At 39.0% G+C, this 25396-nt stretch overlaps 1 protein-coding gene across 2 annotated transcripts in view; it reads right to left on the minus strand.

The window, feature by feature from the left end:
• FGF12 (fibroblast growth factor 12) overlaps window positions 1-25396 on the minus strand; it is a 550076-nt gene that overhangs the window by 263638 nt on the left and 261042 nt on the right. The window lies entirely within an intron of this gene.

Below are 25396 nucleotides of genomic sequence, written 5' to 3' on the forward strand. Positions count from 1 at the left end.
ACTTTGGGGTGGTTAACTAAAATAAAAAGAAGGGTTGGTTATCCTTCATCCCTCAGGCCCATGACTAAGATGTCCTTAGTCCCCAGAAGAACGAAACCTGACAGGTTATCTTTTACCACAAAGCACTTCTCCATAACTCTGGATAAAGGCAATAATAATTAAAGTAAATACTTCTAGAGTACTAATTATTTACCAGAAACTGGTCTAAGTACAAGTGTCAACTATTTAATTTTCATAACAACCCTACTAAGTAGGCACTGCTATTATCAACAAGGAAACAGAGGAACAAAGAACTTAAGCAAGTTAGCTAAGTTATACTTCTAGGAAAGAGAATGGCCAGGATTTGAACACAGGACTTTGGGATCCAGCCTTTTACTAATAGATCAGTCACCTCCCAGTTGTGTTGCTGATGGTAGCAAGGAGAAGGAAGGGGTAGTGTGCTGGTGATGGTGCTAGTCGTTGCAGCTTTTCTCTATTGCTCTATATGAAAAGAAAAGAGGTACTTGGCAGGGTGGGAAAGCCTGATATGAAAAATGCTCTCAACTAGGAAAGGTTGGAAGTAGGCCCATACTTTCTCCTAAATAGCTAAAGATATGTATGAACTGAGAGATTAGATTGAGAACAAGCCATATCACATTTTACGATTTAAGTGTTTTTCAAGCATTTAATCCTCACAGTTATCCTGTGGGATTAGCATGATAGATATTATTATTATTCTACTATTACAGAACAAGACACTGAAAGAGGAGAAAATTCAATTAGTCAAGTTGATAGCTAATTAGTGAAGAAATCAGAACTTCAATCTGTTACCTTCCAAAGGGATGTCCTCTCCACTCTATCATGTTGGTTCTATTAACCCTTTCCAGCTCTCCCACGGAACTCCGATCCATGGTGCAAATCTTCCTCTCTCTATTTTCCCTTGATTGCTCAATCTAGAAATTCACCAGAGAGGATGCTGGCGGGTCTGAGCTCACTCAGAATGTCTTACCATGATTTGTCATATGGCTGCCTTTGTGGGCAGAATGCTAACCATCCAATATCACATTGCTGTCCTGCAATCAGAAAATAATCCTCAGTACTGACATCTCCCTCCGTTTATAATCCTAGCTGAGCCCTGTAATAGCACAGCATCTCACTTCTACTTCCTTAAAAATTGTGAGCAAGACTTACTCTGCTTTTGAAGCTGAATCAGGCCTAAATGTGTGGCTCCCTAATTTTCTTCTTTGTTAGAGAGCCCCCTGTTGCATAATCTGTGTAATTAAAATGTGTATGGCTTTGCTAACCAATTCTCCTAGAGCCGGTCAAATTGTGTAAGACTTAAAAAGAATTATATTGGCAGTATCCATAAAATGCCGACCTCTGATTTTCTTTTCAGGTTATTCAGTCTTAGGGAGCCACTGTATAAGTATGTATCTAAAAAAGCAACTTAACGCAGCATTAAGTCACTAAATTCTGGAGGTTTGCATTTTAATGCATAACTGCTGTTAGCTTATTGAGAGAGCCTGGGCAAACAGCTTAACCTTTTTGTTCCTTAGGACCATTTGGAAAATGAAAATAGTAGACTTTCATTATAAAGATTTATATAGAATCACTGAACATAAGAACTGGGATGGAAGGAACCCTAAGAATCATCCAGGTCAATACTCTCATTTAAAAGCTTATGAAATTGAAGACTGAGAAAGATGTAGCCATACCCTAGGTTACATAGCTACTGGTAGCTTAAACCAAAATACAGTTCAGGCTCTCGGATTCTAAGCTCAGTCGTCTCTCTGGTATCAAATATGATTTTTCACCTGAAGATATTATTTCAGGCTTTCTTTTAAAAGAAGACAAACAAAATTGAACACCAATAAAAAATAAATTTATAATAACAAAAATAATTTAAAAAAATAAAAGAAGACTAACAAGGGCACCTGCGTGGCTCAGTCACTTGGGCATTTGACTCTTGGTTTCAGCTCAGGTGGTGGTCTGGAGAGGCTCATGTCATGAGACTGAGCCCCACACCAGGCTCCACACTCAGCATGGAGTCTGTTTGAGATTCTTTCTCTGTTCTTTTCCTTCCCCTCCCTCCCCTCTCTGCTCACCACCTCTCCCCTACCCACTCACACAGTCTCTCAAGTAAATAAATAAAATCTTAAAAAAAAAAGAAGACAAACAAATAAAAAGGGAGATGTATAGCATGCTTACCACTCAATCCTCACAATCACTTAGCAAGTTATTTATTATTAATGTTATCATACACCTGATTTAAATAAGCATAAACAAGCTCAGGCTGCTGAGGGTATGGGCCAAGGTTAAATTCATGATTAATGATGGCATTTGCACACCACCTCTGATCTTGATTTGAAATTCTTTATTGCCATCTTTGGACCTTTCCTCACCCTCCCCCATTTAAGCTTACCTGTTAGGCAATATCAAATGATTTCTACAATCCTCATTAAAGAATGCTAACAGTATCCCCCAAATGCCCCCAACTAGCATATAAGGTAGGCATTTTCTTCTCTCTGTCTCACTGCCCACATCCCCTCATCCTCTTCATTCAACATCTATTTTCAAACAAAACAGGATTCTTTAGTACCACAGGAATTTCTCTTACTGGTTTATTGCATAGGATAAAAGACTCATAATTCTCTTTGTAACCGTACAAGTATCATCAAAATACAGAATTCTTTGTGATGCTAATGAGAATTTTCCTCACCAGGTAGTATTGCTTGCAAAACATCTGGTGCAACATGCCAAGAATACACGCGAGCTGAAAGGCGGGACACTAACCTTGCCTCAGGATCTTCTCTGCCAGGAAATTTCACGGCAGACTCGGCCTTTAATACACGTATTGCATACTGTAGCATCTGATAGCCACATGAATAACTTCCTTAATTAGTTCACCCTCGTGCTCTTTGGATTCAAAGATTAAATTAAATGCAAAACTTGCAAATCATTGTTGGAGTATTCATTAGCCTGCAAGTCATCTTTAAAAACAACCATAGCTTGGGGAAAATTTGGCGAAGACATGAATTTGCCTACATCTTAAACATATGTAATTTGACTCACATATCAGGATCATCCGCAAATGGATGTATTTGTTCTCTGCAACTAGTCACCCCCAGTGTATCTGTCTGTGTATGTGTGTGTGTGTATACAATTCTGTGTATATATAATTATATATATGTACTTATGTGTAACTTTTAATGCTAAGGTAAGAAGATTGGTGAAGGAATGAAATATGATCTGTTGCCAAGTCTCCTACTAAAGTATTGATTTTCCTTTCTTTCTGCATCTCTCTATACTTCTATTTTTACCTAGCTACACATTTTATCTATCCCTCCATCCCTCAGCCACTGGGCACTTACTAAAAGCCAAACTGCATAGCACATGAGGGTCATAGAGAAAATCAAACACTGTTTATTCCCTTGGAGAACTTACTGTCTAGTGGATAAGCCTGTCATTCTACATGATGACAGAATGATACACGTGCCACTGAGAGGCGGGCTCTATGCTGAGATGAACCCCACTCCCAACAGGAAGCGACCCTGCAAGGTTTCATCAGGGAGAATGATGGGAGAATGTCCCACTCAAGAATAACTGGGATGTGGCCTCCCAGGAAATGGGCTAAGGAAAGCCTTCCAAGCAGAAAAAAAAAGAGAAAAGCACAAAGGTATCCAACATCGTGGTGAGGTCAGGCTGTGAAATCCGCTAGCACAGGGAACTGGTGTGTCTTGTTATATCTCACGTATCAAGCTCAGGATTAATAAAACTAAACTGATCAAACAAAACAATAGCTGAATGAACAGTATTTGAAGAGCGTTGATAGTTCTTTGGATTCAGAGAATCAGATATATGGAGACATACCTTAGAATCAGTTTCCGAGAACACCACGTATTGCTATGGAATTTGTGCTTTATCTTGAAAGCAGCAGAAAGCTATTAAACGTCTTTAAAAGTGGCTACAATATAATTTAACCAATAAAGTCGTGTACTATTGCATCTTTTAATAAAAGCAATTGGGATAAGTATGGTACAACGGAGTTAGCAGCAATCAGATTCAATCATTACATTAAAATTAAATTACATTAAACTAAAATTCAGTATGCAGAAATTATATGCGGATGGAAATGCCTTACTACTTTCTTACATGGATATATATAAATTAGCATAAAGAACATATGAGACGAATCTCTAACAGAGCAAGTTCTAAGGTGTTACACATATTCTCACCAACTCTTATATAGTTCCTCAACAAATGTTACTGAGAAGTTCTGGGTGGCCACATAACTAGAAAAACAGATATAAATGTGCACAGGCTTTCCCAAAGTCACATATGAAAAAGAGCACAGGACAAGTAGTGTAAGATCTGGATTTGGTACGGCTTCTATCATGAGCCTGCCCTAAGATCCCAGGCCTTTCCTCCCCTTTGTGGGCCCCAGTCATCTCAGCTATAAAAGGAAGGAGTAGACTGGTAACCTCCATAGTCTGCTTGGAAAATATTTTCTTCTGAGGAAAAGGAAATATATCTCCTTCTCTGTTTTTCTAAAATTGAACAAATGGAAGTGTAAGTTAAAAGGTGAGTCAGGAAGTTGGAAAGAGGCTGTGGTCTAAATGTGTGTGTCCTCTCAGAATTCCTATTTTGAAATCTAATGCCCAATGTGATGGTGTTTGGGGTGGGGACCTTGGATGTTGATTCTAAAAAAATGAAATAAATAAAAGACATCCCGGAGGGCCTCTAGTCCCTCCCTTCTGCTCTGTGAGTCATAGCTAGAAGGTAGCACTATGAAAAGGAAACCAGGTTCTCCCCAGACATCCAACGTGCTGGCACTCTGAGCTTCAACTTCCCAACCTCCAGAACTGTGAGAAGTAAATCGTTCTTGTTTATAAGCTACCCAGTTATACTCTATGGTACTCAATTATAGCAACACAAGTGGACTAAAGCAACTGAAAGTATATTAGGCTTCAAATTTAGAAATCTTTATAGCTACTCAAACAGATATTTCATTTTACCCCAGAAATGACCCCATTTCAGACGGTGGTATAGTAATAGGCCTTGTTAACTTCCTAAATGATTTCAGAATTGTAGGAGATAAAAATGTGTAATACAAAGGAAAGATGGTAACACCCCAGTAACTATATTAAGAACTGGAGAGACAGTGTACACACTTACTTTTATCTTTAGCTTTATTTGAAAGAGAGACACTTACATAAGAAGTATTAGGATTCAAAAGAACCAAATGTCTTGGGAGTAGGGGAGCGTGTGACTTGTAATCAGAATCCCAATTTTAAATTTAAATTTTTAAAATAGTTATAGAAACTAAGGTTAATTATTTTTTGTTTGATAGTCACCTTAGAAATGAGAATAAAAATACTAATATTATTTTGAATAATAAGTGAGAAAACACGTTAATTACTTGGCATGGTCCATGCCACATAGTATGTATCAAGTAAATGGTAGCTGTTTTTATTATAATGTGATCACCTTGAACTTCTCAATAACATTGTAGAGAGCTAGAAGGGTAGGTGAAAGTAAGTGTAATATTTTTGCACAACAAATGTGGCAGTGTCTAACAGTCTCAGTGTTCAATAAACATAAAAACATAAAAGCACAACTAATATTTTAAATCAGCATGGGAATTTCAATCTATAATTTGGGTTATCTGGATGGAAAAAGGAACACAATCCAAAGTTAATTCTAATCAATATGATGGGCATTTCCTTCATTTGGGAAAGAATATGAATAATAGTATAGTGGTTTTCACATCATTCCATTTAGTGCCCCAATAGTATGTGCTTGTAAAAGGAGGTATAAGTACCACATTGAGGGGGAAAAAATGGAAAAGGAGATACTGAGCAGCTTTTAAACTGCACTTGCTGGTACAGTCTTGACAGAGCATCAATGTAACTAAGACTCAGCCAGAAGGGAGCAGAATCCTTCCATGTTATTTCCAAGAAGCAGAATGAAAGCTGCTTATTACAGCCACCTGCAGAGTAGAGGTATGGGGAACACAGCTTTCTCTCTTGCCTGATGCCGTCTGAAAAATGTGCCCGCTAATTTTATATTTGTTTAGTCCAGAGAACAGAGCCAAGATACTCAGGTAACTAGCCACAAAGAAAGTCTTAGAACTTTATCTGCATTTTTCCAACCAAAATGGATGCTGCTATTGTAGGAAGTTAGGTCAGGTGGAAAATGCTTTCCTTACTCTCAAGTCCCTTAAGATTCTTCCCAATTAAGAGAACTTCCAATAAGTTCTCTTGTGAACTCCCAACAGGACTCCTCCCTACACCACACACACACACACACACACACACACACACACACACACACACACAGATCATTGCACACAACACACACTCATTGCAGTATGTCGAGGATGCTTTCTGGCGTTCTCACAGCAAAGACAGCCTTCTGCCTTGCATTATGTTGATATGTGTCTTAGTCATGTCTTATCTCCTCTACTAGATTATGATTTCCTAGAAAGCAGGGAATCTAATTTCCTCATTTAGAAGTAGGCGTTCTAATTAAATGTGTGTTGGAAGGAAGCAGTGGGGGAATGAAATAAGGGAGAATAAGAGTTCATGTGTATGAAATAAGAGGAACAAATTATGATGGAAACAACCTCTCTGATAACGATGTTTGATTTCTACACTTCTGAGTTTCCAAACAAATAATTCAGAGAGAGTTCCCTTTTAAAATTGCAAAATATTCAGAGTATCAAATTTAAAAGAAAAAGAAAAAAACACTACTTGGAATATTAGCACCATAGAAAGGACCTAAACTCTGTCAGTGAATCTTCTCTTTTATTCTCATAATTGAACAGTGTTTCAGGAAATGGTAGAAAGAACTCCAAATCTGGGCATCATCCCACACTTCCTCAACCTGGTGAAACTGTCAAAGTCTGAAACAGTAAAATGTGAGGGGAAAATTGGTAGCCAATACTTCTTATTCTTTACAGACTCACAGGAAGAATAAGAAAGGATTTCAGGGGCACCTGGGTGGCTCAGTCTGTTAAACACCTGCCTTTGGTTTAGGTCATGATCCTAGAGTCCCGGGATCAAGCCCCACGTCGGGCACCCTGCCCAGCAGGGAGCTTGCTTCTCCCTCTCCCTCTATTTGTTCTCTCTTTTTTTCCCTCAAATAAAACCTTAAAAAAAAGAAAGGATTTTAGGAATAAATTATTCCAGCACCTTACTTTAGAGACAGAAACTGAGGTTGTTCCCTCGAACACTTCATATGCCTTAAAAACCTCCACGTCTCTGCATGTGGTAGTTAGAAATTACCTCTCCTGTGTCTGTCCTAATTCATATGTCACCTCCTTCTTGACACCTTTCTGGATTCCTACTGTTTATTAGCTCTCCTTCAAGCTGCCTGGATCATTTTTATACACTTTAATTTATATACTGATATAAAGTGGCTTTCCCAATTAGACCATGAATTCCTGTAGGGCAGGAAGCATGCTTATCTTACCTAATCCCAAACATCTAGCAAAATGCTTTTTAATTTTTTTTAGACTCCACAAATTGAGGGGTGCCTGGGTGTCGGAGTCTGCTGAGCATCTGACTCTTGATTTCCATGCAGGTCATGATATCAGGGTGCTAGGATGAAGCCCTGCGTGGGGCTCTGCTCTCAGCACAGAGCCTGCTTCTCTCCACCCTCCTCTCTTCCTCTCCTTCTGCCCCTCCCACTGCTTATGCTCTTTCTAAAATAAATAAATAAATCTTAAAAAAGAGACTTCATGAATTAAAATTGGTTTGAAATATCCAAGATCATCGAAAGAGATGGGAAAAGACGCTGGCAACAGGCTCACCTGTTGGTGAAACCTAAAACATCTCTTAGCTACAGCAGCCCCTACAGACTAATGATTTTAAATCATAAAAGACAGTAACACTTTCTTAAATGCAGACTTGTGAGGGCTACTTAAAAGAACAGACTAGTCGTGATGTGTGGGAAGAAGGAGCTGGTCCTCTGTAGTACACCAGCTTGAAAAGGATAGATTTGGGATTTTTTTTTAAGATTTTATTTATTTATTAATTAGAGATAGAGATAGATAGAGAGAGAGAGAGAGAGAGAGAGAGAGGCGGAGACACAGGCAGAGGGAGAAGCAGGTTCCATGCAGGAGCCTGATGTGGGACTCAATCTCGGGACTCCAGGATCACACCCTGGGCCAAAGGCAGGTGCTAAACCGCTGAGCCACCCAGAGATCCCAGATTGTGGATCTTAATAAATGAGTTAATGTAGATAATATTTATAGATTTGAGAGGATATCTGTTAATACTTTCTGAAAAAATACTGTTTGTGTGTTGCACCAGAAAATACCATCAAAGAGAAAAAGTGAGATGAAAGGCATTTAAGATATTCTTTGCAGCAAGTAAGTAAACAAACACATATACCTAGGCACAGATATTCCAGATGCCCTCTTCAAAGCCACACAGAGATTTTCAATAATAATAAAATTATCTCAGCTGCCACTATGCCATTTTTATCAAATAGTCATAGCAATTTTAAGATGAGCCCATTGGGGAGGTATTATAATTACTTTGAGAATCAGCCCTCCTTTTGTACATCCACACTCATAAAAGCGTTATTTACAATGGCCAAAAGGTAGAAGCAACCTAAATGTCCCTCAAAGAATGAACGAATAGATAAAGTATGATATATGCATATACTGAAATATTATTCAGCCTTAAAATGGAAGGAAATTCTGTAACATGCTACACCATGGATGAAGCTTAAGGATATTATCCCAAGTGAAATAAGCCAGGCACAAAATGGCAAAAACTGAATTATTCTTCTCATGTGAGGCACCGAGAGCAGTCAACTTCAGAGAAACAGAAAGTAGAATGGTGGTTTCCAGGGGCTGGGTGAAGGGGGAATGAACAGCTGTTCAGTGGGTATAGAGTTTTAGTTTTGCAAGTTGAAAAAGTTCCAGAGTCCCATTGCACAACGATGTGAAAGTACTTAACACTACTGAGTGGAACATTTAAAGATGGTAAAGATGATAAATTTAATGTTATGTGTTTTTTTACCACAATTAATCTTTTTTTAAAGGGACTGGAACATTCCTTGAAACAAGATGCCTGGAACACTTTAAACTCTATCTTTCCACTTAATTTTTGATTGCCACTCTCTAAATGGTTACTGTACAATACATAACTATTTCTCAGAGCAATACACAAGTTGGCTAGAAGGTATTCGATTCATTCACTTAGATTGTTAGGTCTAAGGTAATGCATTTGGCTCTGAATGAAAGGGGGAAAGAAGGAAAGCATTTTGAAAACTGTTATCTTTTAATAGAAAACACTATCAGGAGGGCAGTGCTAGATGAGTCTTCGTGAGTACAGGTAAGGGAAGACAAGATGTATATCGATACAGAATCTAAAAACCTGCTTCTACACCATAACCAGTATTCCATGGCATATTTGTTACCTGAATTTCTGAGTTTTCTGAATGGTTAAGTCTGCACTCAGGATCAATAATTTCTAAATTCCACTAAACACTTCTTTATTTCAAGAGATAGTTGAGGTTGCCTGCCAGCACCAAGCTACAACGGAGTCAAACTGCTTTCCCCAAGCACCAGACATTAGTTTGAAGAAACCTTGAAAGCCAGAGGAGCACAGGAAAAGATGATGACGTGAGTTATCTTGAGAACTCCAACACAAAGGAGACCCAGATGGAGAAATGACTTGGATCACTTTAACAAAGGCAAACACTGCCTGTACCACCCACAATGAATATCAGACTTTCATAGGAGCTGGGGCCTGAATAGAGAAACCGGTGGTACTTGTAAACAGTAAGGTGAAAAGTTTCAATTTAAGCTTTGTATCAGGTTGATTTTCTTGCAAGTCACAAAAGAAAGGAGCTGATTAGATCTTAGCTAAAGGGGAGAAGCAAAATAAGTTTATTCCCTGATGGTAAGACTATATTAAAAGAAAAGGTGGAAAGGGAATTTTAAAAGTATATACCACTTTATTCCTGTATTTCTAATGTAAATTATGCCTAGAAAACTGATAAAAATCAAGATGCTGCCTTTACCCCATTATCCTACTTTTTATGATAAAAAATGACAAGGGAAATGTGACAGTTCAAAATATAAAACCTGCTGAACAGAAAATAATTCTGATAGAATCACATAATTCTGATAATATCCTGGAGTTGGAAGTCCAAACTGCCCAACTCTTCATCAAATGACAAGTGTTTCTTGAAAATCTCCACTGATGGACCGTCACAACCTCCTGAGACCTCTCCTCTGCCACCAGAATGAGCTCTGGCTTTAATACCTCCTTCCCTTAATCTTAACATCTCTGTCACCTCTAAATACGTTAGCCTGAGTCCTAGCCAATTACAATTCAACTCATTTTAAAAGGACTATAAACTTTTTGGATTTCATAAAGGCCATAAATTATTTACATATGTGAATCTCAATATATTATTGTTGAAAAGTATAACTTTGATTAGTCTTTTTACCATCTAGAAATCTTGATGAAACATTAGACTCAATAGGTCAAACTGGCCTAACTTGTCCCACCAGCTATCAGGTAACAGCCTTAACCTCTACTGGGTTATCAAACAGGAGCATTGAGCATTCTCTTTGACTATAACCTCTCCTTCACATAACCTGGAGCACAGTGCCCACACGTCTGCACATGGGTACGCCTCACTCGATGTCATCCCCACGCTGTCTCTTTGTTGCCTCCTTTCTGTTCTCACTGCTCCCTCCTTACACAGGCTTCCCCCAACACCCACCTGGCAGCACAGTCTGCCTGCCTATGATCTCTCACCCTTCATTCCCATTCCTCAAAGGACTTATTTCAGCAACCAACTTTCAATGTTTATTGACACCAGTATGCTCCAGATCCCGCCCCAGGTGTGAAAAAAAGATATACAAATGAATTATGACGTTTGCCTGCAAGTAGTTGAGCATCAAATGGAGATAACAAAACTTAATTAAAGAATCATATCACAGAATAAACAATTACAATCACGTTCAAAGTGCTGTGGGAATCTTGATTCAGATGGAAGAAGGGGCAACAGTAAAGCCAGGCCTTAAAAAAATAAGACACCTTCTTAATACGATTTAAAATGAGCTCTTCTCAGGTCATGCTTTCAAAAGGTAAGATTAGAACTGGCTAAGAATAGTGAGGCATGCATAGTAGGTAGGAGGTAAGATGGGTTCAATCACTTCACAAGACAACTTGGAACATGTAAGAAATGTTGTGGAAAGGTAACAACCTAAACATTAAAACAAAGAGAGTTTAAAAGTATACTACATACACAAACATGAAACAATCTTTAAAAAATCATATCACCAAATCAAATAAAAAAGGAAATGGAATTACAGTATTCAGAGAAAATGTGAAATGCTGAACTTTACCATTCATAGGTCTCAATTTTATTTCAAACTGCATACTGCACATACATATCTACGTATGAGAATCTATATGTGAGTTTACATATAGGAAATATGTGCCTCCATTATCATATAGATGTACATATGAGAATTATAAGCTTATACAAATAGATGTGCAAACAGCAAATATCAATAGTCCTCATCTCTATTTGGTTACTCTATGAAAGATTTAAGTTTTCTTCATATTTTTCTATATTTTCCACATTTTCTATAATGAACAAGTTTTAAGTGTAACCAGAAACTCCTTTCCCCACTACATGTTATTTTCAAAGAAGACCTAGGATGTGGATGAACAGGTGATGGTGTGGACCTAGAGGAGAGGTTACTACAGAAAGAGAACCTTATGGACCAGCCAGCATGGGAGTACATGGTATATGAGGGGAGATGTTGTGGTCCACAGTACTGGAAGCGCTGAGTAAATTACTCAACATCAATTGTTTAAATTTCACTTAGAACACTGGTTCTCTTTCATGGATTTTTTTTTAATTTTTTAAGAATAGCCATTCTAATCAAAAGATGACAAACAACAGCATCAAGGAACAAAGAGTCAGGATTCCCATTTGTATGGGAGATCACAAAGAAAAAGCATGTTGTTAGGGGGAAAAAAATTGCCAGGAGAAAAGTTTAGTCCTTAGCAGTCCACCATAGGATCCCACAAAAATCAATGTGACCATCCGAAAATGGATTTTCAGTACCACAATATTTTATCACTCATTCATTCCACAAAATTTTCTGACCACCTGGGGACAAGCACCCCACGAGGCACCAGGGGTAAAGCCATGAACAAGACAAATAGCCCTGCTCCCCTGGTGTTCACATTCTTCTTTTAGGCCTTCCTTCTCTATCATATAATATTCCTAAAATCTTGTTTTTGTCATGCCACTTTTGTACTCAAAGAACTATTACTTCCCCAGGATAATTTCCAGCCTTCCATAATCAGAGAAGTGGCAGAGGGAAAGAGCAAGGAACCAGAAAGTCTACAAAACATCTAAACACTTTTTCATGTGTCAAATTAAGCATTTCTTGAGCGTCCTTTGCCTTCCCTGGAAGAGGGGGATACGCACATGCTCCCTGCTTTCCTGCTCAGGTTGTTACAGAATGATGGATAAAGTGCTTTAACCTATAAGTCACTGAAGCATCTTTTGCCCACAAGATCCTATGCAGGTAAGACTCATTATCCCTTTCTCTTTGCCAGAGAGCATCCTCTCCCCAGTGCACAACCTTGCTTATCTTCTTAGTCCCCTGACCTGGGCAGCCTCTCCTTCCTCTCTGCCCATTCGGATCCCAGTACCCACTTCTTCCAAACCACTCCCTCCAAGAAGCCCTTCCTAGTACTTCCAGGAAGAAAAATAGAGAGAGAAAACCTCTATTTGTCACGCTTAAACAAAACAAAACACAGAATTGGTTTTGTTTGTTTACTCATTTCTTTTATTTTGCTTCTACATTAATAAGTTGTCTAGGGGCACCTGGGTGGCTCAGTGGTTGAGCATCTGCCTTTGGCTCAGGTCGTGATCCCAGGGTTCTGGGATTGAGTCCCTCATCAGGCTCCCTGCAGAGAGCCTTCTTCTCCCTCTGCCTGTGTCCCTGCCTCTCTCTCTCTCTGTGTCTCTCATGAATAAATAAATAAAATCTTTAAAAAATTGTCTAACTTGCATAGATACCACCCTAATTATTCAAAGGGAAAGAAGTTTTGTTTGTTTTACTAGGCAAGATATTAAGAAGGAAATAATTTTTAAACCCTCTTTGAAAACTAATTTGAGCTTGGAAATTATTTTTAAAATATGCTTAGAAATGTTGTGGGGGAGGGGCTCTTCATGTTAAAAATCACTTAAGTCATCATCACTGCAGTTACAGCAAGACACTCCAGTGAATTTAAGTAATTAAATGGATCAGAGTTGCACATAAACTACACGTCTGCAATACAATGGAAATGACTCAATACCCAAAGTTATTTCCATAAATATGGTCAAATCAAATTGTAAGCACTCCCCCCATTCTACATAAGCCCAACTTTCTTCAAAGGGTCTTGAGACACAGAGCCCAGTCAAAAATTCAACCTCATCCAAGGAAACTCCCAAATCCACCCAGTTGAAGAGAATCATCACTTCCCTCGTGCTTCCCTTGAATAGCCTGTGGGTATTACTCTATAAAACCCAAATGGCAATACTTTGCAGTTAACAATATATTGTCCTATAAATGATTGCATTTGATCCTCATAAATGCCCTTATAAGATAATTAAACAGCAGGAAAAACTGAGGATTAAAAAGCTGAAGTAAGGAGTGCCTGGGTGGCTCAGTCAGTTAAGTGTCCAACTCTTGATTTCAGTTCAGATCATGATCTCAGGGTCCTGGGATTGAGCTCCACATTGCGCTCCACGTTCACCACAGTCTGCTTGAGATTCTCTCTTTCTCCATCTCTCCTTCCACTCCTCCCCCAACTTGTGTGCTTGCCCGTGCTCTCTCACTCTAAAATAAATAAATAAAATCTTTTAAAAAAATTAAAAAGCTGAAGTGACTGGTAAATGAAGGCACTTGAGCCCAGGTCTCCCAACTGCATTCAGTGTTCCATATGCTCTGCTGGGATATTCTTTGTAAAATCAGGTTTAGAATATGTTTCTGATTTATTTTTATGTACCCCACTGCTTTTCACATGGAAAGTTCAAGAAACATTTGCTAAATTAAATTGAAAATTGAAAGTTGGACAACTTAAAAATTTGGTAGGGGCAGTGCTGATCATTTCAGCTGTGTCTTATGCATTAATACATTATATATATACATATATATATATAAATAAACCTGGTCCCTAGAAGAGACAGGACACATCCTGAGATGGTTGTATGTTCCCTGTGAGCTGCTAGTCTCAGAGAGGTCATGAAATGTTCTTCTGTGAGAAAAGGAATCAATTCCTGAGGTCATGGGTATATTGCAAAGACCTCAGGCTTTCAAGAGAGATAGACCTGGATTCAAATTCAGAGTTTGCTTCTTACATTTGGGCAAACTACTTGATTTCTAAAGCCTTGGTATCTTGATCCTGAAAACTGGGATAATCATGCCTGCCTCACATACTTACTCTTTTTTTTTCTTTTTTAAGATTTTATTTATTTATTTTGAGAGAGACAGAGAGATAAACCATGAGTAGACAGTGGGCGAAGCAGACTCCCTTGCTGGACAGAGAATTCAATGCGGGATGAATTGCTCAATCCCAGGATGCTGAGATCATGACCTGAGCCAAAGGTACATGCTAAACTAACTGAGCCACTCAGGCGCCTCTCACATAATTATTCTGAGCCATAAAAGAACAAAAATAAAGGAGTACATGGTTGAAACTCAAAAAATATTGCCTTTTTCTTTCTGTGGTAGGCAGAATTCTAGGGTGGCTTTTTCTATCCCCTAATATATAATCCACTCCTCTTAAGCATGAGTGGGACTGTGAATAGGATGGACAGTCATTCCCTGGATTATGTTATATTACATAAGAGTCCTCCTTAGCAGGAAGGTTCTCTTGTTGGTCTTGAAGAAGCAGACTGCCATACTGTGCCTATGGAGATGGCCATGTGGTATTGTTCCGAGGGCAGCCTATTAGACCTGAGAGCGTCATGGCTGATAGCCATCCACAAAGATGGGGCCTCAGTCCTCCAACCTTAAGGAACTGAATTCTCCCAACAACCTGAATGACCTCTGGAAGAGAGCTTCAAGCTCCAAAGGGGAGCAGAGAGACAGTGACTGCAGTCTTGTAAGATCTTGAGCAGAAACCCCAATCAAGCTGGGTCAAATTTCCCAACCTACTGTAACATCATAAGCAGATGTTTGGTTTGTTTGTTTTTTTATGATTTTTTAAAATTTATTTATTCTTGAGAGACACACAGAGAGAGAAGCAGACACACAGGTAAAGGGAGAAGCAGGCTCCTTGCAGGGATCCCGACATGGGACTCGATCCTGGGTTTCCAGGATCACACCCTAGGCCGAAGGCAGCGCTAAACCACTGGGCCACCGCGGCTGCCCACAGATGTTGTTTTAAGCCAATAAATGTTTTGTAATTTGTTATATGGCAAGAGAGAATTAATATATCTTTCCTAAATGAAACAAACCACAGTGGTCTGTAGAATTTGTAAGCTTCCTGAGGATGCCAAGTCATTTTAGCAATACTCTGATCACCCACGCAATTCCCAGAAATGGTACCCTTCAGATCACCAAATACTGGAGAATCCAGCTGTCATCAAACCCCCCATATGTTCCACTCCAGGAATTCCTAGAAAGGACATTGATTCATCATTCTTATACTAGTTCTTTTCCAGGGCAATCTGGGGACCCTAGCACACCAGTCATCGTGACAAGAAGGCAGAATCACAAAACTTTAGAGCTAAAAGGATCCTTAGAGATACTAGGAGTAATCTCATCCTAATTCACTTTATAGATGGAAAGAGTGAAGCCCAGAAAGTATCTTCCTCAACCTCTCACAAGTAGTCAATTGTACGAACACAGTCAAGTTTTGTGAGGTGTAAAACTTACACAGTTTGAGGGACCCTTGATTCAAGAATATATAAAATTACTTCTCAAGCCAGTATTTAAAATAAATAAAAAACAATAAAATAAAATAAGAAATCAGGCGAAATTACACATTTGTAAAAAAGAATTACATATAACCTAGTCATCACAACATCCAGATATAGCTTTAATATGTATGCCTTATAAATTTTGTCTATATGTGCTCTCATTGTTTCTTCATGTAACAATTTTGCAATATTTTCTAAAGAGAAAATAAATGATTCAATCTTGCTTCTAACTTGGTTTGTGCTTATTAATAGTTAAAAGGTGTTTAATTCAGCTTTACTAATCATTATTATTGTCACGTAAATATTTAGGTATATTGTCAAATTTGATTTAAAGACAAACTCGATTTCTATTCCATATGAGGTGTAAAACTTGAAGAATTCCCCCAAACTAATTTCTGTCCATTGATCCTTCACTGGAATAATTTCAAATCACAATATAATATCTGGCCCTGACCTCCATGTCATGTTCCCAGCAAGTCAGCACTGGGCAGCTGGAGTATTGCAAACAAGGGTTTACTTGGAAGTGACTGTAAGCATACATGATGATAATCCTACTAAATCCAATTTAAATGTATCCCCAACTCAACTTCCTTTTGACCAGATTCAAAAAATGGCAGAAACAGCTCTTCTGTCTTTCCACATGGAACAAGTGACAAAGGAGGGTACAGAGGAAAAAGTCAGCAACCTTACCCAACTGTGGTCAAAATATCTTACTTTTGTAAATTTACAAAACATCTATGAACATGTGAACACATTACTAGGGCCCTCCTAGAGTGTGGGAGGGTCTGTACAAGTGAGGAACCCATGAAGCTGAAGCTTCTTTAGCTTTTAATCAATGCAGGTAAAGGACATCAATTTTACCCTAAAACCTGTGAGATAGGGATGTCTGGGTGGTTCAGTCCATTGTGAGCCCAATTCTTGATTTCAGCTCAGGTCATGATCTTATGGGTTCTAAGATCAAGCCCCAAGTTGGGCTCCATGCTCATCACGGAGTGTGCTTGAAGATTCTCTCCCTTTGCCCATCCCCTTGCTTGCATGCACATGCTCTCTCTCTCTCTCTAAAATCAATCAATCTTTAAACACAGAAACACACACAAAACTGTGAGACAAACTAAGGTTTTTGTGGAATGAGGAAAACAAGGCTTAGAAAAATTAAATAATTTCCCAAAGTCTTATCACAAGTCAAGTGTGGAGGTGGAACCGAACCCAGGCAACCTGAATCCAGCTTTCACATTCTTTACCATTTGCTGCACATACCACATACTTCCATAGGGGCAGGCTTGTGATGGTGCTTGTGTGTGTTCGTGCATGCATGTGCATGAACACATGTGTGTGCATGTATATGTGCATGCCTGTGTGTGTGTTTGGCAGACAGGAAAGGAAGCAAGTGTTCTGTGATTCAAAATTAATGTAGAGTGAACTTTTGTTGAGTTCTTATTTGCTCCACTTGATTTCAGTTATAACCTATAGGAATAGAAAATGGGTTGTGGAGTTGACTTGAGGAATCATAAGCAGCAGTCACTGATTGTCAAAAACTAATTTGACTCAGCAGTGATTGGAAAGCCCATCTCAAGGGTTTTCTCTCCAGATCACAATAGGCTAGTTAAAACCCCATGATCAGGATATCAAAAGTAAGAGGATGGGCACCTGGCTGGTTCAGTCAGAGGAGCATGAGACCCTTGATCTGTGGGTTGTAAGTTCAAGCACTATGCTGGGTGTCAAAGTTACTTAAAAAATAATTTCTTTAAAAAAAGTGAGAGGATAAACTCACTCATGGTGGAGTCTCTCTGCATATAGTGGGGCAGCAGTACTCTTTCATTCAGCTGTGTCTTACTCCATGAGCAAGCCTCCCAGTGGAGATGTCTTAGCTACTGAAGGGTTCAAAGGACACTGATGAAAGAATTAGGAGAAATGGCTCTATGTCTTATTCTCAATATTACTCCATCTATGAAACTTTGGATACATCCTATTCCTCTTGCTCTCACTTTCCTCAGTGGGATAAGTGGTTATATAGGTGCTCTCCTGTTCTATGATCTATGTTCTTATCTTTAAACCACAAATTGAAGGCTCAAGAAGAGAAAACATAGATGGCTGGGAGGTAGGGGGAATATCCTGTATTTAACTCAGATCTCTTTCTACAATACTAGCTAAAAACAGAAACCAAACCAAAAAACTGTAATTTGATTTCTTTGAATACTAAATAAGGAATAAATTTTTAATTATTTTTAAAAGAAAAGCAGAATTTCAATTCAAAGATTGAAAGCCACTTACAGGAGAAAGGAAATATTAGCAAAGATCTCTGAAAGAGCCCTGGCCTTCTGGTTCGCTACTCCTGGGCTTCTCTCATGTAATCATCCCCATGCTCATGGCCTCCTGCATCTCAAGTTTCAGGAAATCAATTTCTGTTCCCAGGACAGCATTGCTCAGCCAGGGCACCATGGAGGATTCTCCTGAGCCTTATTTTTCTTATCCATCACGGAAGGAACCTCACCTAGTTACTTCCTTAAATCTTTCCACATCAGAAATTCTGTTGTCTTTTTTTTTTTTTTTTTAAGGCAAGTTACTCTGAACAACAAAATAAGGTATTGCTGTTACTGCTGAAGCATACCACACCTTAGTCGATATAAGCATTCCTTCTCCTTGTTCTGTTTGATCTCTGCTGCTATGATCTGTTTCTGTGGTTTTTCCAGCACAGATCGATTTTCCATGGGTTGCCATGTGAAACCCCCTAATCATGTTAAATGATAAATAATATTTGTTTAACTGAGTTTTATAATCCCCTGGTATTTTTTAAAAGAATGCTTAAGGAAACAATACACCACAACTAATATATCTAATTATTTCAGTTAACCTGAGTAATCCTCAGAGATTTCTTCTTGCCGCTACTGAACACCTACGTCATGCTGGGCACTGTGCTGAGTGCTGGGGTTCCAAGGGAAAGATATCATAACCCAGGATGATGTGGTCATAACCCCATCAGGAGGATCACCCTCATTCTGGACGGTGATCCAATATAAACTGGTGAAGGATAGAAGCCCTCTGAGTTCGAATGATATATTTTGTTGTAGTGTGGTGCCAGAGAGAAATGCTCACCTTCTTTTATGTCTCGCTGTGCCCCCTTTGATACGGTGGGAGAAAGTCAAAGTTAAGTACTGAAAATTGGTGGATCTTAAATATCCATACACATCAGAATCACCTGGAGAGGCTTGTTGGGCCAGATTACAGTGCCTCACTCAGATTTCTGATTCAGAAGGTACTAGGTGGGGCCAAGAGCTTGTGTTTCTAACAAGTCCCCAGGTGATGCTGATGTTGCTGATGTGGAGCCCATAGTTGGAGAACCTCTATTGAAAGGAATGATAATGAACTGGTCTGGGATGAGGCTCTAACACTGGTAGGTGTGAAATACTCCTCATGGGTACCACTGTGCAGTTAGGCTAGGAGAGCCACTGGTTTAGATAAGATGATGTTACCTTCCCCAAATAATTGCACTCACAAGATAAGCTTTTAAAGCTATCTCTGTTTCTCTGTAGCTTGCCTGAATAATTTATTTGCTTGTAGGTTCAAACTTCTCGGTAAAATTATGCTTACAATGACATTTTCCAGAAAGGACTAGAATGCAGCCCATGTTTTCTGATTGCTGACTACATACACGGAGCTGTGTCTTCCAACGCTGTATTGGGTGATGAAGAACACAAAGGTGAGGACCCACCACAAACCAGGTTGGTGTGGAAGGACACAAAGTTTAAGATATTCATTCAAAAAACATGGGGGCACTTGATGGAATGAGCACTGGGTGTTATGCTATATGTTGGCAAATTGAACTCCAATAAAAAATTAATTAATTAATTAAAAATAATATCTCTGAGTGAGTTCAGAGCATGGTGCCAAGGACCTCAGGCTTTTCTCTTTAAAATGGGAGGCAATCGAGGTTTTTTTAAGGGTGAGAGTAATATAATCTGAATTGAATCTTTGCAGTGTGTATCTTAGGTTCATTAAAAAGACCTTGGAGCAAGAGATGCTGGAGAAAGGGTCATAGATAAGCAGAGGGAAGAGAAACAATGCGCTGGGAGAGCAGGAATGAGAAATTGTTAAGGAAGCCAGTGCCTAGAGAAAGAAGCCAACAGAGCTGCAAAAATGACAACGAAATCCTGACAATCCCATTCTAAAGATCATTAGGAGAGCAGAAAATATTGTTGGTATTAAAAGGCATCTGTGAAATATAAGGTGATTAAAGAGAAAATTGCTTCTTGTATAAAGAACAAGTTGGGTAGCAGCATTTGCCCTTTAGCCAGAAGCTTTAAGGAAAAGCCAGTGGAATTTATAAAGAGTAGGAGAATATTTGCTGGTAGCCTCCATTCCAAATTTGTTTATTTCTTCAGCCTCCCATTAATCTGGAGACAGTGCTGAATAAAACCCTTCTACTTTAAATCGCCAGCATCCTTGAACTTCAGGAACATCCTCCTGCTCTCTGCCACTCCCTCATTCAGTTCCATTGGCTGTCTCTTCTTTTCTTCATCCCTAAATAAATGTATTCTCTGAATCCTATTCTTTGGCAGCCATATCACTTCTATTAACCAAAACAATATTTTTTTTCCAAAATAATATTTTCTGTAGTGATGAATCCAACCTTTTTCTCAAACACCTATAACGATCCTGAGTTTGGGTCCCCCATTTAGAGTTGCCTCTGGACATATCTTCCAAGCTGTATCTTAGGCACGTCAAACAGCAGGATGCTATTTTATTCATTTTCACCTATTGATGAGATCCTACCATTCTTTTTTAAAAATCTCAAATGTACGATGAATGAACCTCTGGTTCTAACTGGATATTTATTCTCAACTTCGTATTTTCTTCATTTCTCTGACATTTTAATTGTGGCCCATAACCTTCTAATTGCAGGTCTCTTCCAGATGTTAAAATGATTGAGGACAGTTGAGCATGCCTTGTTCATTTGCATGTCTGCCACTGAAGGCTTGCAACTTACCATTTGTTAAGTGATTTGGGAAGGTAAACAAAGGGCTTATTTTAAGCTTTCTTGAAAATTTATAGCCAATCTAGAAGAAGCCATTCCCAGGAAAATAGAATAGATTTGGCTCTATCAGTCAAGAGGTAGAACCAGAGATTCCCGGTCCTTTTTTTTTCCTGACACCAGGGCAATCAGATCACTCATTAACAAGTCTCCTGCTCTGAACTCAGAAGGGTACAAGCCAGAGCAGAGTACCCAGAGCTGCCATAATCAGGCAGATATTACTAAAGAGGAAAACATTCATGACAAAGATAGACAATTGATCAGAATTCCAGCAAAAGAAGCTCATGCTTGACCAGTACATAATCACACTGGCATTTGCTGTATTACTAAAGAAACCCATCTGCATGTGTTGCACCATTTCAGAGCTCTTGGGGCCCACAGACTTCTCTCTGGCTTTATAAAACCCTCTGGTTTTGGAGAAATGGAGTTTGGTCTGAGAAAAGCACCTCCACATGGCTGAACTAAATTAAGAGAGTATGGGCAACCCTCATGGGTCACTTTGTCCTCAACTGTAACACAAAGTATGTGGACCTAGTCATATGTTCTTTGCAGTGGGTCCTCCAGAATCATCCAAAATACAGAAAAACCAACATAGAATTGTGGGCCTTTATCACATTCTTATGGATGTATCTGAATCTGATTGCCCTCATCCATAAGACTGTGATAAATGTTTTTTATTGAAACAGTAATTTGAGTACAACAGCCCCTTCAGTCCATTGACCCAGTCTTTATTCTCTCCTGCTAACACACATTTTACCACTGTCAATATTCTTTTTTTTTTTTTTTTTTTTTTATAAGATGTGTTTTCAGAGGTGACTCTTGAGTTTACCTCTTAACTTTATTTTTTTTTTTTAAGATTTTATTTATTTATTCATGATAGTCACAGAGAGAGAGAGAGAGAGAGGCAGAGACACAGGCAGAGGGAGAAGCAGGCTCCATGCACCGGGAGCCCGATGTGGGATTCGATCCCGGGTCTCCGGGATCGGCCCTGGGCCAAAGGCAGGCGCCAAACCACTGCGCCACCAAGGGATCCCTGTCAATATTCTTTATATAGATTTTAGAGCCTCCACTGGTAATTCTTCCCAATATTTCTTTATATTCTGTACAATGAAGAGCTTTTACCCATCCCCAGTGCTGCTGAAAGAGATGTTGAACTTTTGTCAGTATAAAGCAGTGTCCCATGAAAACACTTGTTAAGCCATTCTTTAATCTCTTATTTGTGGAATCAGAATATTCCCATTTTCTTGGATCATTCACTCAACAAATATATAGTGATTTCCTAGTATGTTTTGGACATGGGATACAATGGTGAGCAAAACCAGATCTGGTTCTTGCCATAACTGAGCTCAGAGTCTAGTGGTCGGAGAGCCAGATGGGAATCAAATAATCACACAAGTTAAATGTGAGATTGCATCTGCAAAGAAGGAAAAGTATATGGTTGCGTGTGAGTGTAATATAAGCAGAGAGCAGTCAGGGAATTCTTTGCTGAAGAAGTAAATGTTGAGCTGAAGTCCAAGGGCTGAGAATGAAGGTAACTAAGTAAACACTTTTATGGGTAAGGGAGACAGTATGTAAGAAGACTTTGTGGTGTGAGAATGTAAAGACTAAGAGGAAACTTTTTAAAACTGAAAAAAAAAAATGTCTTTGTCATAAGAGCAATAGGGAATCTATTGAAAGGTTTTAAAAGTTGATGAGATAAAGTGAAAAAAATCACATTTTGAAAAGTCACTCTGACTGCAGTCTTGGAAAATATCAAGGAAGGGGGTATGCGGTCCCAGGGTGGACTGTTTGGGAGTATTTTCCAGTACTAGTCTAGGTGAAAGAAGTAAGATTAAAGTGGTGGCAGTGTAGTAATTACTAAGTAGGCAGAACAGTTTCGGGTGGGAGCTACAGAATGAGTCAATAACCTTTGGTTTCTGGAATAATGGGATAGTCTGAATACCATTCACTGAACAAGGCAATACTGCCAACAGACACTGTGAGGAATAAGATGACAAGTTTGGGGATCCCTGGGTGACGCAGCGGTTTGGCGCCTGCCTTTGGCCCAGGGCACGATCCTGGAGACCTGGGATCGAATCCCACGTCGGGCTCCCGGTGCATGGAGCCTGCTTCTCCCTCTGCCTGTGTCTCTGCCTCTCTCTCTCTCTCTCTCTCTCTCTCTCTGTGACTATCCTAAATAAATAAAATATTAAAAAAAAAAAAAAGATGACAAGTTTGAATTTTTATGTACTGAACATCAAGATTTTCCTTCATTAACCCTCTTCTTTTTCCTAGTCTTAAGCATCTTTCACAATTCTTCTGGAATCAACTATAAATTAAAAGGAAGGGGGCACAAAGATATAGAGCAGCATCTCTTTAAATCTTGTTTTGCAGATGGTAAGAGGACTTCAAACATCTGCTACATTTGAAAATCCAACTCTATTTACCCTTCTAATACATGTTAATCAGTCAACAAGTTGAAAATAAAACAAATGATGCCTTACTCACCAGCCATACCATCTAACTCATCAGTCCCTATATGCATCCATTGTGAGGCTGACAACATTTCTTCATTCCATAAAATAATATATACTAATTTGATAATGCATTTGACTTACAGTTTTACTTAAATTTTAATGTATATAGCATCTCTCTCCAAGTTAAGCACAAGTTCACTGATGGTAGAAACCACATCTTACATTTCTAACATATTGTAGAAACTGCTCCTCAATCCAGGTACAGTAAATACCACACACTTCCTAATCCCTGACACTCTGTTGGGCATTGGCAAGGGTATAAAGGTATAAAGCAAAATAAAAAGAAAATTGTGTTTGAGGAGTTGAATTCCAGTGCCAGTATTGCTACTTAACTAACTGAGCAAAACTAAGCAAATTAGCTCGCTGAGCCTCAGTTGCCTCAATTATTAACCTTTGAAGATTCAATTCGATTGGATCCTGTACCTTAATCCATAACATCTTGTCAGAGAAACCATAACAGCTTTCTTTATTTTTCTTCAGTAAATACTGAATAAATAAGAGCATAAATGAGTGGATATCTAAATACGTGACTCTGAGGGAGGATGTAGTAAGGAGAAAGGGTATATTAATCATGTAGTTGGGGAACTGGGATCCTAACCCCAGTTCAGCCACTAACTCACTGTCCGATCCTGCATGAGTCTCTTTTCTTCTGTGCCTTCCTTGGTTTTCTCCCCTATGAAACCTCTCCCAATGATGCCACACATTTTTTTGACACCCTATTGTCACAGCCCCAGGGCCAGGGAGCCACAGGGAGAAGCTCTTTACTCAACTATATCCCTTAGAGAATGAAGAGAGGGACATTAGTGCGAGAGCATTGTTCATTTACAGTGTGAAAAGACCTCTTCAAATGACAGCACTCAGATTCTTCCCTTTGATCCCCTGTGCTACTTTCTTCTTCTCTCTGTGCAAGGGATAGCAAGAGAAATTCTACTTTAGGAGATGCAGTCATTTAATGAGTGAGTCCTCAGTGATTCTAAAGCAGAACCAAGACCCGGAGGTACCAATTACTGCACAAAGATTGCCCTGGGATTCCAGAAACAACTCCAACCATTACACGATTTCCCTGTTCATAGTTCAAAGGTCCGCAACTGTACCAGAATTACATTCCCTGGATCCCATTAACTCAAGACAACTTCCCCCTCCCCCAGAAAGAATAAAACACAGCCTTTGCTGCTGATTCTCCTTAATGCACTGAGTGTATGTACTCTTTAGAAGCCTAATTTGAACCTACTGTAGATTACCTAGATCAAAATCAGAGTGTCATTGAATGGAGCCAAGATAATGCTGCCAGGTAATTGAGATAAGCCCTATGTAAAGAACCCAGAACTCATAGCAGAGAGATGGAAGCCACATGGTCTATCATTAAGCTGAAAGGGTGACTTTTATTTGGGAAGATTGGATTTTAGCTTAGACCTATTACAGAGAAATTCAGACATTTGAGTGGCTTCCATCCTCTTTGTAACATGTGTCAGCTTTATAGGTACTCACAACTAACCTTAACTGTGGCCTTCATTTGCTCTGTGCAGTCCTATCACAGTAGCTCCTAAATCCACAGTGACGATCGGGATGGAATATTCTTTGTTTCTCTTATATAAAAATTTTCCAAAAAATGTAGATGATGCTATGTAAGATACATGTTTTATAAAAAGATAAATAACTAGTCCTATTAGAGTAGTAAGGATTAGGGCTGGAAAGATTGATTATTTTGAATACTGAGCTTAGTGCTCAAATTTATCTTGCTGGCTACTGAAGATTTTCAAAAGCAGGCTGCGAGATAATGAGCATTCTGCTTTAGGAAGTGCAACTGTTAATTTCATTTTGGCTTTAATGCTTCAAATAACGCTTTGTTTAGGACCTGAGTTCAAAATTTATCCCCATATTCTTTGTAAGCTTAGAAAACAAAAAT

The sequence above is a fragment of the Canis aureus genome, chromosome 31, assembly GCF_053574225.1.
Source record: "Canis aureus isolate CA01 chromosome 31, VMU_Caureus_v.1.0, whole genome shotgun sequence".
In the NCBI taxonomy this organism is placed as follows: Eukaryota; Metazoa; Chordata; class Mammalia; order Carnivora; family Canidae; genus Canis; species Canis aureus.